The sequence below is a fragment of the Oratosquilla oratoria genome, chromosome 4 (genome assembly GCF_046742065.1).
Source record: "Oratosquilla oratoria isolate Oo_2021 chromosome 4, ASM4674206v1, whole genome shotgun sequence".
Taxonomy (NCBI): Eukaryota; Metazoa; Arthropoda; class Malacostraca; order Stomatopoda; family Squillidae; genus Oratosquilla; species Oratosquilla oratoria.
The window spans coordinates 80,189,507-80,209,514 of NC_134780.1; the positions used below are offsets into that span (position 1 = coordinate 80,189,507).

At 39.9% G+C, this 20,008-nt stretch overlaps 1 protein-coding gene across 4 annotated transcripts in view; it reads right to left on the reverse strand.

Annotated features, from left to right (window-relative positions):
• The window catches only part of Cth (Cystathionine gamma-lyase), a 37,163-nt gene extending 17,813 nt beyond the window's left edge, over positions 1-19,350 (reverse strand). Inside the window, exons 1-2 of one of the 4 annotated variants that reach the window (XM_076184474.1) lie at positions 19,217-19,271; positions 2,029-2,098 (exon numbers count right to left, since the gene is read on the reverse strand). The gene's annotated coding sequence lies outside the window, so the exon portion shown is untranslated. Of the gene's footprint in view, positions 1-18; positions 126-2,028; positions 2,099-19,216 lie in introns of those variants that run through there. The other 3 variants (XR_012966325.1, XM_076184473.1, XM_076184475.1) reach the window with 3 other exon arrangements.
• Between the last annotated feature and the right edge of the window lie 658 nt (positions 19,351-20,008).

A 20,008-nucleotide genomic window follows, 5' to 3' on the forward strand; every position in this document is an offset into this window, starting at 1 on the left:
GTCTTAATTTTTCACTACCTTCTCGCCGAATGCGGTCAGCGATGCACTTCCACTACAGTGCGTCGTCGCCAGGGTAATGAGGACTAGATCTACTTGAGTCGTATGTTGTCTCGAGTCAGAGAAACTGACCTTGGTTGAACAAGTCTTGTTGTATTACGTAATCTTAAGATACAAGAGCTTGGCTCGTGCGCACGGGGTCTGATTTACATTAAAATACAGGCTACTATTTATTACTCAGCCGAATCGTATCGATCTGGTAATCGCGAATATCGATTTTTGTGTTCGTTTAGTCATCTCTGTCCCTGGAGCTAAGCCATATAAGCTACTGAATTTACCCTTGATAATTTAAAGTGATTTTCCACATTCACTTACACGATCGATTATTCGGGGTAAAAGTGTTACAGACGTTAAAAAAAAGCAGTTTTGTCAAATCTGGAGCGGCAAGTTATCCCGTAAACAGAAGCCAAACCTCTGACGTATATGGAGCAATAATGCGGAGGTACAGAACTTGTCGATACGGACAAGGAAAAAATGACGCACCGACAGATCACCAGCATTCTATGTCCATATGGATATACTTCCACAGTTGAGTACTACAGATTACGACTGTGTACACCGTTAGTTTGGGGATAATATAAGTGGGCTTTATATGGGTCGCTTGCCGTACAACGTAGAAGCGAGAACATTGTTGTGCATTCGTTACTCCAGAGCCGGCTGAATAATCTGATATTACGGCTTCTGCTGTTTAATTTTAGTACTTCCACTTCATTTGCATTATCGATCTTGTGAGAAAAAAACACTTCCACAGGGGTGGTGGTGTTTTCGTTTTGTTTGTACATTCTCCCTGTCGATTTTATTCAGCTACATGAGAACTCTTCTCTATATCGAAAGGGATATATTTACCATAATCACATCTACCAGCCAGGAGATCCAGCCCCGTTCGACCCAGGAAGGAGGGGAGGAGGAGGAGGAGTAGGTTATCCCTAAAACATGCTAATCGGTGAGACATTCACTACATCTCGATAATGGCCACTTTCACTGTACGGTATCATTTCATAATCATTTTCATTTTCATAATCAATACTTGATTATTTTTTATCACGATAAAATGCTAGGTGATGTTCCTTTAGATTGGGATTATGTTAAAGTAGCCTAGGACAGGACACTTTCACTGGGATTCCCAGTCTTGCATGGTTTTCCTACCGTCATCGACGTTGTTCCAAGCTACGGCCTGTTCGCAGAAATCTATGGCGTACGCAACACCGTACGGTGAAAATACCTTATACGTCTACAATCACGGTTGGGTGAACACAGCCACTTTCACAACAAACTCGCGATAAATATACACTAAATACTCACGATGGGTATTTTGATAATTTTGTATTATTCTAGCACCGGACAAGCACAGTTTTCATTTTCGTTTTTTGTATTTCAATTGTTTATCTTTTCCCCTGTGGAATGGTTATATCAGGTTAGGTTAAGATATATTAGGAGCTCCTGGACAATGTAAATTTAATGTTAAATACCCGTGTTTGCAAGATTTTGCAATTTTACTGATAATATTCAGCCGAGAGGGCGCACAACTATATTTTCACTTAAATCAAGTCCAATACGCTAAGGTTGGATCTTTAACGAGGTGAAAGTCTGCACGATCAACATCTACAACAAATGCTACAGGCTGTGCTCTACAGTATATGCGTCAAATTCCAACCCCGATATATCGAACTTCAATACAGTTTCACTCAAAAGAATCTCTCGGTAATTATTACTAATTTCGATTAATCTCCATGATTTATATGAACAAAATATGACACTCTTGAACTTCCACATACACATTTATATAAATGACGACTTAATGATCCACTCCCGGGTTATGGTAAACAGATGATGCAACATTGTCATTTTTTCAATAGCAATTCATCATCATCTACAACGACTTCTTAAAAAAAATTAACAACTCGACACTTCCTGTAATGACACGTCGTACATGGTATATTATTCTAAACTGCTGAAGTGACACGGACGTACCTCTCTCCTCGGTCTCAGGCAGCAAAGGAAAGGTATTTGTGAGCAGTACCGAAGAACTGTGGCCAACAATCTTCCACGGAAGAAAATGTAAAAAGAAATTATCATCCTTGTTCACCGGTGCCTAGGTTTTGATTTAATCATTCTAAATTATGATATATAACAGCATATTCTCATGATATTCACATTAAAGTGAAAATTTGTTTTGCCCCAAACCCACGAGATCGAACATAAGCAAACGGTAAAGAAGAAAACGATTAATGGGAGACTTCAAATTTATAAATTTCTTGTTTCTGGTAAACATGAACCATTTTATGACAGCATCACTACATTACTGTTTTAAATTTTGCATTTGTTTGTTAAAAATACCTATAGTGCGAAAAAACAGTATTTTACAAGATTATTGAGTGGAATGGGAGCTGTCATTCTTATGAGGCGGGCTTCGTCATCGTGACGGGCCTATTTTTTCGTCTTACTTTTCCGTGGAAAATTTCGATAACTTAAAATCAAACTAGCTAATATTTGCGTGTTTAAACAACAGACAGTTAAAAAGGACTATGCAGGGTGTCTGGTCCAACAATTTTATTTATCTATTTATTTATTTTTAATTTTTTTTTTTTTTTTTGGGGGGGGCAGAAAAAATCATCACCCACAGCATTAGGTTTCTTTGCTGGACGGTTACAAATAAAAGTACGGAGGTAATTATCAAACACTATCTGGCGTTAGCTATACCCATCCTTGACTATGCGGTACATTTCTGGTCTCCGTCCTATAGAATGGATATCGATTCACTAGAATCAGTACAGAGAAGAGTGACCAAAATGATACATGGGCTCAGAAATTACCTTGAGAGGACAAGCTTAGACACCTTACTTTTACTCTCAGGAAAGAGGCGGAGTGATCTGGTAGAGGTGGTCAAGTGAATCAAAGGTTTTAACAAAGGTGATACAGACAAAGTCATAAAATTAAGACAACAGGGCAGGACTCGCAATAATGGATCTATCTTGGACAAATTTAGATTCAAGAAGGAAATAGGCAAGAACTGGTTTAATGGCATAGACTTAGTAACCATGTTTATATTGCTGTGCGTTTTAAGAAAACGTTAGACAATTTTATGGATGGGGATGACAGGTGGTAATGGGACTGGAACTGCCTAATGTAGGCTTTATGGTTTCTTGCAGTCTCCTTTATTCTTATGTTCTTGTGCATGATAAATCTACAGCATGGTGTTTTTAAAATAGTGTAGTGTGTGTAGTTTTAATCTTGGACCTTACCCTGTCACAGATATTTTTATTTTATTGTGGGTTGTACTGTATGTGTGTTGTAACTGTAACTTTGAATGATCTGAATCCACAGTTTCAATTTGTATGTATCATTACAAATTGACTAAATAAAGTATTTATTATTATCATTATTATTAACTTGGAAGGTCGTTTGCATGGTCTGCAATTCGGGATCAGGTGATTTCGGCCAAAGGTGATTTAGGCGAAAATAACATTTTAAGCTTGAAGGCTTGGTGCCCTGGCTTGGTGCACTGTATAATTTCAATTTAGATCATTTGTTTCATAAATTTCATTTCGTTTTCACACAGTATGTGCAAAAAATATTGTCACTTGAAATGATATGTAGGTAATTTTATAAAATTATTTTAATAATATATTTTCTTTCAATAATAAGTAAATAATAGTAGCAACATTTGGAGGACTGGCCGAAACGTCCTTCCCTGCAGTGTTCTGGTCGAAACATCCTACATTCGATGCGCTCCCCTCCTGCATGCTCACTAATGATGTTGAACTTCTGGGCTGGGTTGTTCAAAACAAACTTTTGCACTAATTTGGAGTTAAATCTATCTTGACATTAAACATCATGGTAACACAGAGCGTTACCATGACCTTAAACATCTAGATAAACTAACGCCAGAATTAGTTTTTTGAACCCAACCCTAGACTCCTTGTTATGATGTGTTATCAATGTTAGGCAACTTTTTGTGCAACAATAACACCATTTACCTTAGTCCACACATGAAAGTTGTATAATTTCAATTTATATAATTTGTTTCATATTTTTAATTTCATTTTCACACATACATACATATACCTAGGCTTTGGTCCATATCTAGGTCGGATGCGAAAAAAAGTCCTAATAATAACAAATAAATAAAAAAAACTAAAATAATGTATCAAATAAAATACATAAATAAACGCATAGGCACAGTCAAACAAGAAACAGGTAAATAGTAAATAATAATAAATTGACATATAACTAATAATAAATGAAAGAGATAAATGAATATACAGGTCATGAATTGTAGTGAAAAGGATAACAGATCAAATTTGGAATATGCTGTTTCCGTGTGGTCACCGAATGTCTTTAAAGACATTGACAGATTGGAAAAAGTCCAAACCTGTTAAGTTTTTACTCAAGATGTGCTGCATGAGAGAAGAGTGGGTGGACTGTTTACAACTACTGGACTTAGAAAAAGTCTTTGACAAAGTGCCACATAAGAGATTGATATGAAATCTGGAAAACATAGAAAACCTTGGTGGAAGCATACTAGAATGGATAGAATAAATATTAAAAAATATTAAAGGACATATTTGTTAGAACAGTAGTGACAGATGAAACGTCATAGCGGAGAAAAGTAACTAGCGGTGTACCACAGGGTTCAGTTTTTATCTCCTATAGTGTTCCTCGTACGTGTCAATGACATGACGAAAGATATTAATAGTTATAGAAACTTTTTTGCTAACGATGCAAAGATCTTGAGAACGGCAAGAGGAGATGAGGATTGTATAGTGCTGCACACGGACTTTGGTAAAGTATATCAATGGAATTGGGAATGGAAAATGAATTTGAACACATTGCAAAATAATGCAAGTGGGCCAAAGCAAGAAAAGACCGCAAATAAGTTACAAAATGGGAAATTAAAAAATAGCAATAGCAAACGAGGAAAAGAATCTAAGTATCATAATCAAAGACAACCTACCACCTGAAGCACACACAAGTAAAATAACAGGAGATGCTTACAATCTGATGAAAAATGGAGAGTGATTTCACTACATGAACGAGGACATGATGAAGAATATCAATGAAGGTTTGATAAGGCCCACACAATAAGCAGTGATGTCGCAATACTTTAAGAAAAATACAAGATAGAATGAATTCAAAGACGGTAAACAAGATGACCCCTGGTCTAAACGATATAATATATGAACGAACTGGGGTCTTTCCACTTTGGAGGAGCGAAAAGAGACATGATAATGATATTTAAACTGGAAAAAGGTTCAGAGAAAGTGGACAAATAAATCACTGGCACGAGTAGACAAAAGATCATAGTAAATAACTATTAAAATATAAATAAATTAATAAAAATATGCCAGGAAGTATCGGTTCCTACGTAGAAGTGTAGACTTGTGGAATAACTTGGATGAAAATACAACCCAAACCAACACGATAAAAGAATTCAAGGCAAAGCTTGAAAATAGAAGAAAAGAGACAGGATTCTTCTACATTGGTCCAACTCCGTACACTACAATTGGGTACAACTAGGTAAGTACACAGTTGGTAGAATTCCCGACCACCACTACGGCGGTCCAGGTTCGAATCCCACCCATGGCTGAAATAAATTCAGTATCGCTGCCCTTACCTTACCTTACCGTCGTGCCATATCCTCTTGGACTTCGGCAACCATGGAGCTCCACCGTTCACGGTCCCTAGTTACTTGTAACATCTGTGCTGGTTTGAGTTGTTTTCCCGTCGCCCTCATCAGCCCGTCCATATACTTCTCCCTCTGCTTTCCTCTTGCTCTCCTTCCCTCCACCATTCCCGTCATCACCACCTCTTCCAACCCTTCCTTCCTCATTATATGTCCTAAGAATCGCAACTGTCTTTTCCTTATTGTTGTCATCAATTCCCTATCTGTCTCCATTTCTCTCAATACTTCTTCATTTGTTTTCTTCGCTGTCCATGGTACTCTTAATACTCGTCTCCATATCCACATTTCTGCTGCTTCTAAGTTTTCCTGCAATTTTTTGCTGATTGTCCACGCTTCTGAACCATATAAGAGTGTTGACCATATCACTGCCCTAAGAGTCTTTATTCCAATTCTCGTGGGCGGGGAGGTGTGTGTGTGTATTCACTTGGTCTTTGGATCACGTGTTGGACTCGTGATCGACAGCTATTTCCCTCCTGGAAGAGAGCTCAGAGCTCGTACGTCCGATCTATGGGTAATGCTATGACCTTACACACACACACACCCAACTCCCCGCCCATGAGAGTCAGAGTAACGACCCGAAGCAGTACCGATATAATCTCGGCCCTGGGCAGGATTCGAACCAAGAACCACGGGCAGCTATGGTGACAGTTCAGCGCTCTACCAACTGAACCACCCAGTCATGTGAACTCAAGTTGGAAAAGAACCTACGTATGATAATCAAAGACAACCTACCACCTGAAGCACACACAAGTAAAATAACAGGAGATACTTACAATCTGATGAAAAATGGAGAGTGATTTCACAACATGAACGAGGACATGATGAAGAATATCAATGAAGGTTTGATAAGGCCCACACAATAAGCAGTGATGTCGCAATACTTTAAGAAAAATACAAGATAGAATGAATTCAAAGACGGTAAACAAGATGACCCCTGGTCTAAACTATATAATGTATGAACAAACTGGGGACTTTCCACTTTGGAGGAGCGAAAAGAGACATGATAATGATATTTAAACTGGAAAAAGGTTCAGAGAAAGTGGACAAATAAATCACTGGCACGAGTAGACAAAAGATCATAGTAAATAACTATTAAAATATAAATAAATGAATAAAAATATGCCAGGAAGTATAGGTTCCTACGTAGAAGTGTAGACTTTTGGAATAACTTGGATGAAAATACAACCCAAACCAACACGATAAAAGAATTCAAGGCAAAGCTTGACAAATGGAAGAAAAGAGACAGGATTCTTCTGCATTGGTCCAACTCCGTACACTACAATTGGGTACAACTAGGTAAGTACACAGTTGGTATTATTCCCGACCACCACTACGGCGGTCCAGGTTCGAATCCCACCCAGGGCTGAAATAAATTCAGTATCACTGCCCTTACCTTACCTTACCGTCGTGCCATATCCTCTTGGACTTCGGCAACCATGGAGAGCCACTGTTCACGGTCCCTAGTTACTTGTAACATCTGTGCTGGTTTGAGTTGTTTTCCCGTCGCCCTCATCAGCCCGTCCATATACTTCTCCCTCTGCTTTCCTCTTGCTCTCCTTCCCTCCACCATTCCCGTCATCACCACCTCTTCCAACCCTTCCTTCCTCATTATATGTCCTAAGAATCGCAACTGTCTTTTCCTTATTGTTGTCATCAATTCCCTATCTGTCTCCATTTCTCTCAATACTTCTTCATTTGTTTTCTTCGCTGTCCATGGTACTCTTAATACTCATCTCCATATCCACATTTCTGCTGCTTCTAAGTTTTCCTGCAATTTTTTGCTGATTATCCACGCTTCTGAACCATATAATACTGTTGACCATATCACTGCCCTAAGAGTCTTTATTCCAATTCTCGTGGGCGGGGAGGTGTGTATGTGTATTCACTTGGTCTTTGGATCACGTGTTGGACTCGTGATCGACAGCTATTTCCCTCCTGGAAGAGAGCTCAGAGCTCGTACGTCCGATCTATGGGTAATGCTATGACCTTACACACACACACACACACACACAACTCCCAGCCCATGAGAGTCAGAGTAACGACTCGAAGCGCAGCGGTACCGAAATAATTTCAGCCATTGGCAGGATTCGAACCATAAACCATTGGCCAATATATTGACAGTGCAACACTCTACCAACTGCGCCACCGAGTCATGTGGACATTAAATGGAAAATAACCTAGCTTTGATAATCAAAGACAACCTACCACCTGAAGCACACACAAGTAAAATAACAGGAGATACTTACAATCTGATGAAAAATGGAGAGTGATTTCACAACATGAACGAGGACATGATGAAGAATATCAATGAAGGTTTGATAAGGCCCACACAATAAGCAGTGATGTCGCAATACTTTAAGAAAAATACAAGATAGAATGAATTCAAAGACGGTAAACAAGATGACCCCTGGTCTAAACTATATAATGTATGAACAAACTGGGGACTTTCCACTTTGGAGGAGCGAAAAGAGACATGATAATGATATTTAAACTGGAAAAAGGTTCAGAGAAAGTGGACAAATAAATCACTGGCACGAGTAGACAAAAGATCATAGTAAATAACTATTAAAATATAAATAAATAAAAATATGCCAGGATATATAGGTTCCTACGTAGAAGTGTAGACTTGTGGAATAACTTGGATGAAAATACAACCCAAACCAACACGATAAAAGAATTCAAGGCAAAGCTTGACAAATGGAAGAAAGGAGACAGGATTCTTCTGCATTGGTCCAACTCCGTTCACTACAAGTGGGTACAACTAGGTAAGTACACAGTTGGTATTATTCCCGACCACCACTACGGCGGCCCAGGTTCGAATCCCACCCAGGGCTGAAATAAATTCAGTATCACTGCTCTACGAGTCCTTATTCCAACTCTCGTAGGCGGGGAGGTGTGTGTGTGTGTGTGTGTGTGTGTGCGCGTGCGTGTAAGGTCACAGCATTACCCATAGATAGGTCATATAAGCTCTGAGCTCTCTTCCGGGAGGGAAATATCTGTCGATCACGAGTCCAACACGTGATCAAAGACCGTAGTGAATCACACACACACACACAAGAGCTACCTTTGTCAGTAAACATGAATGTACAGCGAGGCTTTCTGGACTTGCGTTTGAATGCAAGGCTGTGTGCTTACGAAGGCCTACTTTATGCCACTTAGTAGTTTGGTGGAGGACAAAGCAAGAAGATTACGCAGGACACATTAGGCCCAACTCTGCTTATTCGTTTGACCAGAGTACAGCGGATTTTATTTCTCTATTTAATAAACTCTTCCAGTTGGCCTGAAACACTCCCTATTTAAAAAAAAAGGCTAAATTGTTCTGTTTAGGATACATTAGGATGGAGGTGATTATGATGATATCATAATGTAAATAATACATTCATACATACACCAAAGGCTTCCATTCACCCCCTCCATCCCTCTTGTCTTGGCTCCTTCTGGATGACGGGGTATCCCTGTACCACGCCCACTGCTCTGGGCCAGAAACAGTATAGCAAGACACAGTACATCCACAGAAAAGCTGCTTCATTTAATCACCGACCCCCCTCTCTCTATTCCCTCAGGCAGAAAAAGAGAAGACGGGGAGAAATCCCTTCGGGCCAAGTCAAAGTATTAGTCACACATACTCCCTCACTTCCCCACCCCCCACCCTCCATTTCATGCATCACAACATCACCCATACACAACCATTCTCCATTCACCCCTATCTTCTGTTTTCTTCCTTCTTCAACATTCCCCTCTTTCCCAATGCCCCTTTTACCTCATCCATCCACCTCATCCTTGGTCGCCCCCTTATATTCACTCCCTCCACCCACACCTCTTTTTACTAATCTTTCTTCATTATGTCGGCACAATCACTCCTTCATACAATCTCATCTTGTCACCCATTCCCAAATGTCTATTTCTCATTACTCATCTTAATCCCCAAGACATTTATTTGCTTCTCTCAATCTACATTCTACCTCCACTCCTCCCTTTCCCACCACATTCGCACCCAATTATCTAAAACCATTTCCTCCAGTCTCTCCCTTAATATTCACTTCCAGTTTGCTTCCACATTCTCCCTGTTACATCTCATCACCATATTTTTCCCCACATTTACCTTCAACTTCCTTCTTTCACATACCTTCCCAAACTCTGTCACTAACTTTCTCAATCCCTCCTCTGATCCTGCCACAAGCGCAGTGTCGTCAGCAAACAACAACTGGCTTATCTCCCACTTTTCTCCATTTTCTTTAACCATCTCCAATCCCCAAGCCATTACCCTTGCGTTTACCTCTCGCACCACCCCATCCATGTATAAATTGAATAGCCAAGGCGACATAACACATCCCTGACGAAGTCCAACTTTTATCTCAAATCACTCTCTCTCCATTTCTGATTCTAACACAAGCTCTACTACTCTCGTAAAAACTCGTGACTGCTCTTATCAGCTTTCCTCCAATCCCATATATCTGCAATACCTCTCGCAGTGCCTTCCTGTCTAACCTGTCATAAGCCTTTTTCAAATCCATAAAAGCCCCCCCCTAAAAATAAAAAATCCTTACCTTTTCCTAAAGCTCTCTCTTATATCTGAATTAACGCAAATTCTGATCCACGCAACCCCTACCTGTCCTATTATATATTATATAATAATATAAATATGAATAATACATTATCATAAAGTAATGATATAATTATATAAATAATAATAGTAGTGGTAGTAATGATGATAATACATACTCGAGATTATGAATATATAACGTGAAACAAGAACAGATAGACACAGGCCCGCCATGAGGACGGTAAACAAATTCCAGCATGAAATAAACTTCATCGTACGCGCAGAAGACTTGTATCTGTCCACAATAAACTCATTCGCAATTGTCGTCCTATATATTTATTCTGACTAGTGCAGGACGATATTATTCGGTTATGGGAGGGACCCTGGTAAGGGCACGAACGTGCAAGCACATCAGTGTAACGGTTGGGTGTTTACAAGTTTGTTGACGCGTTGTGGTGCATTCGATTGTGGATATAAATGGAGGTTTCAATCACCTACGGCAGTGGTTTCCGAAGTTTTTCAGTTACGATACCCCAAAGTTGAACTCCAGTTCAACCTGATACACCGTCTCCAATAACAACCTGCTACTCGTAAAGTTTAGCTTTTAAACATTGAGATGGATGAAGCTCGCTGGCTGAGCGGGTAAGGGCGTCGTTACTAGCAGCGAAGGCCGAGGGGATTGAGGTTTGAATCCTGCCACCGGCGAAGATTAGCTAAGGGAATGGTTAAATTCCACACTATAAAGTCTCTGTGAGGAGCACCGCCCTAGCTATCCATTAGGGGGAATTTGTGACGTTAAACCATATCAACATAACACACACACACACAAAAGACGGCTATAAACAGAGCTGAATTGTTTGGAGTAGTTTTATTTTATATTGAATAAATAAATTAATGGAGTACAACTCTTAATATACAAAGAAAAAAATATTTTCGGGATACCTTTTTCGATACCCACAAGAATAGGTTTTGATACCCTCTGGGGTTACTGCGGCACTACTTTAGGAACATCTGACCGAGGGCACTGGTGAACAATCTTGTTAATTGTGGGTGGCAAATTCAGCCAAAAATCTTTATGCAACATTTTCTCGTGTGCCAACGGAGTAATATTATAGGCCTACATACAGAGCGCTACCATGTCTAAATGCCGCCCCTCCCACCCTCCCCCATTACCACTTTCCATTTCCACCATCCCTCACAGCCTGTTTTGGCTAATGGCTTGCGAAAAAAAAAAAAAATAGTATTTAATGTCCCTATTGCAGAAATGACAAGGGAAAAAAATGTTTTATATTCTGTTGATTCTAACGTAAATTTTGTATATTACGGTAAAATATTCAGGTCTCCTTTGACCCTTTTTTATTATAATCATTTTGTCAGCCTTGTGGGTGGCATATCCAGACTAGAATTGCGGTCCCCCTAGGGCATATCCCCCCACCGCTTGTCCCCCCCCATGTGAGGACCCTGCCTACATATGAGTATACTGTAGAACCCTTTCGCCTCTTAGTGCTGTACTTTTGAACAATTTCGCCAGTCTTGACGTACGCTATTAGGGATTAGAATGTTACTAACTTTATTAGATATAACCATGAAAATTACCAGTAAATTTGGTGGATAAGCCAGTTACCAATATGAATGTACTTAGAAAACCAGTTAATCGAATTTGTAACGATGCTTTCAACTACTGGCGACAGTCTTTTAAAGTACGGCCGTTATTGCTACAATCTGCCGCCCAGGGCTGCATGTGGTTACCAATGATCATACTCTTTTTTTTAGTTAATTTTCAAAGGTTAGGTCTGGGTTTTGCGTGCAGGGGAAAAGTCGTTAGTGTGCTACGTTTTGACGTTTTGCACACGTGTCAACGGTTGCTCAATCCTGACTTAGGGAGTTGTCAGCGCAATGGAGCTGAATATCCTCTTATCCTGCAGCGTACTTTGCAATTTTTGCTTTGGTTAATGTCATGTTTTTAAATGGAACCATGACCTTCGCTTGAATAAAAACAACTAGTATGTACTAGACAATAAACAAATAAATAAAATAGATAAATAAATTAATAAAATAGATAAATATTATGTCATGGGATTCAAATGATAAACATGCACATTTGTTCGTGAAGTGTTGCATAGGTTTTATTGCTGCTCATTTAGATCTATTTTCCTGTACATTATTCATTTCACAGTAAAACGGGTCTTCTTACATAGAAATATGTGTCGAATGCACATCATGAAACGCTACATTTGTAAACAAATTATTGCAGTTTTGACGACGACATGTGACCAATATCGTTCACTTTTGCTTGTGGCGGCGGATATCCAGTGAAACTTTGTGAACAGGAAAATTCTTTATATATTAAGTATGTCAAGCTCATTCAGTCAGGGACCAACGAACTAAGAATAAGCGTTCTTGCGAAATATCTAGGGTGTTCCAATATTATATGTCACATTACGGCATTTTATATCTTAATAATTACTGAGGATATCAAAATTCGATTTATATATCCTGAAAGCTTATAATTTCAATTCTTTTTTATACAAGAAATATAAATACAAATGTGCAAGATCAGGTGTTCCTGATCTTACTCCATGCGACTTCTTCGCCCTGGTGGTGTTTGTAAGGCTTGGTGTATGTACTTCCCTTTCCCAGAGACGTGGATGACCAGACGACTCGAACAACAGAAACTTTGGCAACCATCGACAATGTTATGCTACGTGGCACTTGGCAAGAAATGGATTATTGTTTGAATGTGCACGTTCGTATTCATATTTCCTGTACAGAAACTTGAAATTATAATCATTCGGGATACATAAATCGGTTTTTTGTATCCTCAATAGTTCTTAAGATATGAAATGTCGTAATGTAACATTTTTGGAACGCCCTGTAAATCTTCTTGATGGCGCAACTGATTGGAGCCAAGCCAGCTGAGTCACATTTTGCAAACAAACACAGAATGCGGATACACACAGAAGATCCCCCCCTCCTCGCCCCACTCCCCATTTAGTTGACTTAACATCACGTGTGGACTTGGTGGCGGCATTCTTATCCCCAACCACGGGGACAAGATATAGAAGAGATGGTGTCCTAGGATGAATGGTACATGAGTGCTAAGGAACAGTAGAGTGGAATAGAGATTAAAAAGCAGCTCACCATTCGTCTATGACAGGTGACTTTTTTCGAACATGAAAGAATGCTTGCGTGAGTGATCCATTTTAATCATTCATGGATTTATTGATTATAATAATTGAATAGATAACAGATAAAGAATCATATCCAATTCTAATCTATTTCAGAAACGGTTGGTTTTAATGAGAATATGCTTAGTCATATTCCTTGTAGCTATTGAAAAAATAGATGCTACCCAGAATTTAGTTCGTAGTTATATGGATGTAATGATATGGATGTTAATTCCTGGCAGGGGAGGGGGAGAGGGGGAGGGGGATGATTTTTTTTTATTTTTTTTTATTTGGGAGTGAAGTATCACTCCCACGGGCTTTGTTTGAACCCGTGCAGTAGTGTTTATGTAAGACACACCTTGTGGAGAGGAGGTGGAATAGTGTATGAGTTGCGTGGCGTGTTCCGCTCCACACTGCATGTGTGCTGGATGGTTTCTCATGTAGTGAGGCACTGTCATGGTGAAGTACTAGTGCCCTCTGTGATGGTCATCTCTATCGTTTATATACAGGAACGAAACTAACGGTGGTATTCTTAAAAAAATATTTCCTTATATAAATACTTCCTTATAGAACTCGTAAGCCTTGTAAGATATATATATATATATATATATATATATATATATATATAGATATATATATATATATATATATTTCTAAATAGAAATGTAGTAGCACATTTGTAAATAACACACAGGAACCCACAGTCGGAGAAAGAATAAACTTCGAATAAAGAATAATCCTCTTCAGGTACTTTCCTGAAGAGGGCTACAGTTGATAGCCGAAATATAGGATTATTCTTTATTCGAAGTTTATTCTTTCTCCGACTGTGGGTTCCTGTGTGATATATATATATATTAAGAATACCACCGTAAGAATCTTTCGGTGGTATTTTTAAAAAATCTTTCCTTATATAAATCTTTTATAAATCCTTGGAAGGGAAATATTTTTTTAAGAATACCACCGTAAGTCTTTTAAATACCTTAACCAGGTCAGACATACAGCACGAAGGTGATTGTCCAAGTAAACGCCAAGAGCTTGTGTACCAGCGTGTCAGTCACGCATGGGCTGCACCTTTCACATCTCTATTCCTACATCTGATGCCAGGCACCTCTAGTTCGGTAATTTATTCTACGCAAAATATTTTCATCAACTCGCTCTTTAGGAGTCAGCCATTTACATTTTACAAACGAGGTACCGCCACACAAGCTCATCGTCACTCCGGTCACGGTACAGTCGCCCTCAACGTTGCTATCGTTTCCATAAGTTTTCACTCACGAAACCCAACAACTGCTGCACTTGTCCGAAACACTAATGAAACGCAGGAGCGGATGCAACGGGATCATCTCTGTGTCAATGGAGATCGGTCAGACTAACATGGTGCGTGCGTCGGCTGGCCGAGGAGGGCTTCGATTGCCGGAGGAAGAGTAGCCTGGTGCCAGAAGCGCCTTGTCACGTTAGACTTCAAATTAGGTTCAGAACGATTGAAACCCAGGCTCAGTTGATACCGGTGATTACCACTCCGAACACAGAGGACGAAATGTTTCAAGGACATTGAAAAATACACTAATGCAAAAATATAAGAGTTGTCTCAAATTTCATCACTGGCAACGGAGCCTCTGGCTAGGGAAGCAGTCACCGTTCGTCCGCTCTTCTTGTGTGGAGGAAATTACAGTCGAACCTGACAGAAATCCTAGACTCCGTCCGGAGACCGAATGCCACCCACTTGGGGCTGCACCTCTGTAAATAGGTATGGGCGTTGACTGGTTCGGAAGACGAGTGGCAAGGAGATGATTCTTTCCGACGTACGTGTTGCAGAACTACTGACTCGTCGTTGTTCGCAATACAATTCTTCCTGGTGCATGTTTATTTGTATGCCTTTATTTAGTATTATCATTTACTGTTATTTTTAACATTATTATTAGTTATTTTACTTTACTAAGGTTTGGGTCTTTCAATGTCTGTGGATGTGGTACAGATGAAAGTAATAGGAGAGATACGCAGTATGTTTGCGAGAAGAAAGATGGATGTGTTGGCATTGAGTGAAATTAAGTAGAAAGGGAGGGGCAAGTGTGAGTTTGGGGGTGTAGTTGGGAGGTTCTCAGGCGTGAGGAGAACTAGTAAGTAAAGAGATAGGTAAGTGTGTAGTGGAGTGGAAGGAGGTTTCTTCAAGGTTAATGTGGATCAAGGTGAAGATGGATGTAATGTGGGTTTTTGTAAGTGTATATGGGCCTGGTAGTGAGAAGATTGTGAAGGAAAGGGAGGCTTTTTGGATAGATTTAAATGAGTGCATAGAGCGATTAAGGAGAAATGTCAATGTAGTGGTATTGGGAGACCTTAATGCTAGGGTAGGAAATGAACCAATAGATGGAGTGGTTGGGAAGTGTGGAGTTCCAGGAAAGAATCGTAGTGGAGAGTTGATGGTGGAGATGTGTCTCGAGAGTTGATGATAGCAAATGCAGTGTTTATGAAGAAAGTCAAGCATATGAACACATGTGAGAGGGTGGTGGATGGAAGGGTGGCAGATAGAGCGTTATTGGACTATATAGTGGTAATCAGGTGTATAGTAGGAAGAGTTAAGGATGTACATGTCCTAAGGGGAGAGAGTGGTGGAATATCAGATCATTTTTTTGGTGGAAGGTAAGTTGAGAGTGGAGGATAGGTGGAGAAAGAGGAAAAGGGCAGAAAGTAGGGAAGTACTAAGTGTGAACTGCTTAAATGAGAAAGAAAAGGAGTTTAAGACGTTGAGAGAGGAGTGGGAGGGAGTGAAAATAGAGTAGAACTAGGAGTAGAGGAGGAATGGGGATGGTTCAAGGAGGGAGTCATAAGGTGTGCAAAGATGGTGTGGAACAAGAAGGGCAGGAGGAAATAGAAGGGTAGCGAGTGGTGGGATAAGGAAGCAAAGGGTGTACAAGAGAAGAAGCATGCTTTCATAGATTGGTTATAAATTAGGACGAGGGAATCATATGAGATGTACAAAGTAAAGATAAGAGAAATAAAGTATAAGATAAAGGAGGCAAAGAGGAGATATGTGAAATGGGGTAAGAGTATGACAAAGTTTTGAAAGTAATAAAAACTGTTTTGGAAAGAAATTAAGAGAGGAAGAGGAGGCGAATCAAGTAGAGAAGAAAAGGAAAAAGGTGCAGATGGAGAGATGATAATGGAAGAGAAGGCAGTGAGAGGAAAGTGGGCAGATTATTTTAGGGAGTTGCTAAATGTGGAGGATAGGGAGGGAAAGGTACTTGTAGTTGCAGTGGGAAGCGCTAAGAAAATGACCGTGATGAGTGAGGAGAATGGAGGAGAAATAAGGAAAGATGAAGTGAAAGGAGCTGTTAAGATGATGAGAGCAGATAAGGCACCTGGGTTGGATGGTTGCCATGCAGGATGCCTTAAGAAAAAAAAAAAAAAGTACAGTGATACCGGACTGGCTGGTGATGTTATTTAATTATTAAGAGCGGGTAGAGTGCCGGAGGACTGGAGGAGTGCCTGTATAGTTCCACTTTACAAGGAAAAAGGGGACAAGTCTGAGTGTAGTAGTTTCAGAGGTATCAGATTGTTAAGTGTAGTTGGGAGGCTTATGGGAGGGTCCTGAGTGAGAGGATTTCGAGAGGAACAGAAGGTGTAATTGGTAACAGTGTGGGTTTAGGACAGGTAGGGGTTGTGTAGATCAGATTTTTGTGGTAAGACATATGTGAGAAAGCTATAGGAAAAGGAAACGATGTTTTTTGGTTTTTATGGATTTGGAAAAGGCTTATGACAGGGTAGACAGGAAGGCGCTGTGGGAGGTAGTGCAGATATATGGGATAGGAGGAAAGCTGATAAGAGCAGTCACGAGTTTTTACGAGAATAGAAGAGCTTGTGTTAGGATTAGAAATAGAGTGAGTGGTTTGAGGTAAAGGTGGGACTTCGTCAGGGATGTGTTATGTCGCCTTGGCTGTTCAATTTATACATGGATGGGGTGGTGCGAGAGTTGAATGCAAGGGTAGTGGGTCATGGATTGGAGATGGTTAAAGAAAATGGAGAAAAGTGGGAGATGAGCCAGTTGTTGTTTGCTGACGGCAGTGCGCTTGTAACTGGATCAGTGGAAGGATTGAGGAAGTTAGTGACAGAGTTTGGGAAGGTGTGCGAAAGAAGTTGAATATAAATGTGGGTAAAAATAAGTGATGACATTACAAGGGGAGAAAGTGGCAGTAGACTGGAAGCGAGTATTAAGGGAGACTGGAGGAAGTGGATAGTTTTAGATACTTGGGTGCGAACGTGGTGGGAAAGGAAGGAGAGGAGGTAGAATGTAGATTGAGAGAAGCGAGTAAATACTTTGGGAGATTAAAAAGTGTAATAAAAAATAGACATTTGGTAATGGATGCTAAGAGATTGTATAAAGAAATGATTGTGCCGACAGTACTGTATGGAGTAGAAACATGGAGCATAAGATAGGAAGAGATTAGTTTGAATGTATTTGAGATGTGGTGCCTGAGAAGTATGATAGGGGTTACTAGACTGGACCGAGTATGAAACGAGGTGAGGAGGAGGACGGGGTGGAAAAGGAGTTGGGAGATAGGGCTGATGAAAGAGTATTGGGATAGTTTGGACACATGGAAAGAATGAGTGAAGAAAGATTAGTAAAAGAGGTGTGGAAGGCAGAGAGAGAGAGAGAGAGAGAGAGAGAGAGAGAGAGAGAAAGGCAAAGGTGGAAGGAGTAAACATGATAGGGCGACCAAGGATGAGATGGATGGAGGGGTAAAAGGGGCAATGGGAAATAGGGGAATGTCTGTTGAGGAAGGGAGAGGACAGAAGATAGGGATGAATGGAGAATGGTTGTGTATGGATGATGCTGTGATGCATGAAAGGGAGTGGGTGGGGGATAGGGGGTGAGGGAGTATATGTGGAAAATAATTTGATGCAGCCCTAAGGTATTTCTCCCCGTCTTCTCTTTTTCTGCATGTGGGGACGGAGGGGGGGGGGTCGCCGATTGAGTGAAGCGGCCTTTCTGTGGATGTGCTGTGTCTTGCGACACTGCTTCTGATTCAGGGCAGTGGGCGAGATGCAGGGATGGCCCATCATCCAGGAAAAGCCAAGATAAGAGGGAGGGTGAGGGTGAATGGGAGTGGAGTATGTGGGGATGGAATGGTTGGGAGTGGATTTTATGCCTTTGTATTTTGGCTATCTCCCTTGTAAGGGGGAAAAGGCCTTTGGTATATGTATGTTGGACTTCTGCGAATGGAGAAGGAGGGAGCACACATTTCCCATTTTCAGATCAGTAACCATGACTATAGCCACAGAAAATACTAGAGACAGATATGTAGTTCAGATGGCCTGGAAGAGAATGAACATTACCACTGAAAAAATAAACCTTATTTGGGGAAATTGAACTTCTGCTGCAGTCTGAATTTATGTAAAAAAAATCCTGTTGACAATCGAACAAGTTTTCATATCTCATTGTTGCCTTCGGGGAAAAAATTATTCTTCCCCTTTTTTGAGATGGTGTTCCCAAAACTACAATATTTTTTCATTTATTTGAAAACCAGAAACTAACCTCCAGATGTGATTACTTTTTTATTTCTTTGTCGATTACTTTTTCAAAAGGCATGATATATCTACAGCGTTTGTAACAAGCTAATATAACTTATTTCTCAACGCGGGGTTTGTACTTCAACAACAGTTTCTTGGGATATTGTCACTTGCACACGTCTCAAAGGTTGGCACATATTACAAAGCATGAGAAACGGTAGAACATACACCAACTATTAAAATAATTAGGAACACACTTACTTATTGACGAAAAGATCGACGAGTAAGGACACCTGACTGCGTGGCCTCTCTTGTGATAATGCAGTACCTGTATGCCTCCCTGCCGCGTGTGGCTCAGTGATTTGTTAAAAAAAAAAAAAAACGAGAATAGCCAGGCTTACCAACTAAACGTCACGGGGAGAATCGTTTGGCCTACCGGCCAGCGTTGCCAAACCACTGTTTACTATCTCAAATATATTTGCCATTTTTTCATCGTCAAAAAAATATTATTTATGTTATTTTCAATTAACAAATAATGTTACTTAAAATAAACTTTTACGTTTTGAGGATCACCATGACGTATGCAATTTGAACTTTTTTTTTTTTTAATCCTGCATGGTGTTGTATACATTTCTTGGGAAATGATATCATAGTGTTATATATCTGTTTGGGTTTGTTAAAATGCAAGGATTATAAAAGTTGTGGGTATGACTGATAAAACAGATTAATCAGAAAGGGACGAAAGAATTACGAGGACATAACAATAAACTTTACCAGAATGTTTGAGATTTAAATATTTTCCGCAAAAAATGAATCAATTTGTGACGTATAGAGGAATAAACAGTTTAAACATGAAATAATAGTAGAGCTTAATAACTGGAGACAGACGGAATCCTTCGAGCGTTGGTCCAATCTTGTAAATTACAATTAGGTGAATACACACGCGCATAAATATATATACATACATACATAAACACATACATATGGTGGTGGCCGAATCAAAGCATACACCCAACACCAATCCCAAATTCCATAAGTCGCACCTCTAATATC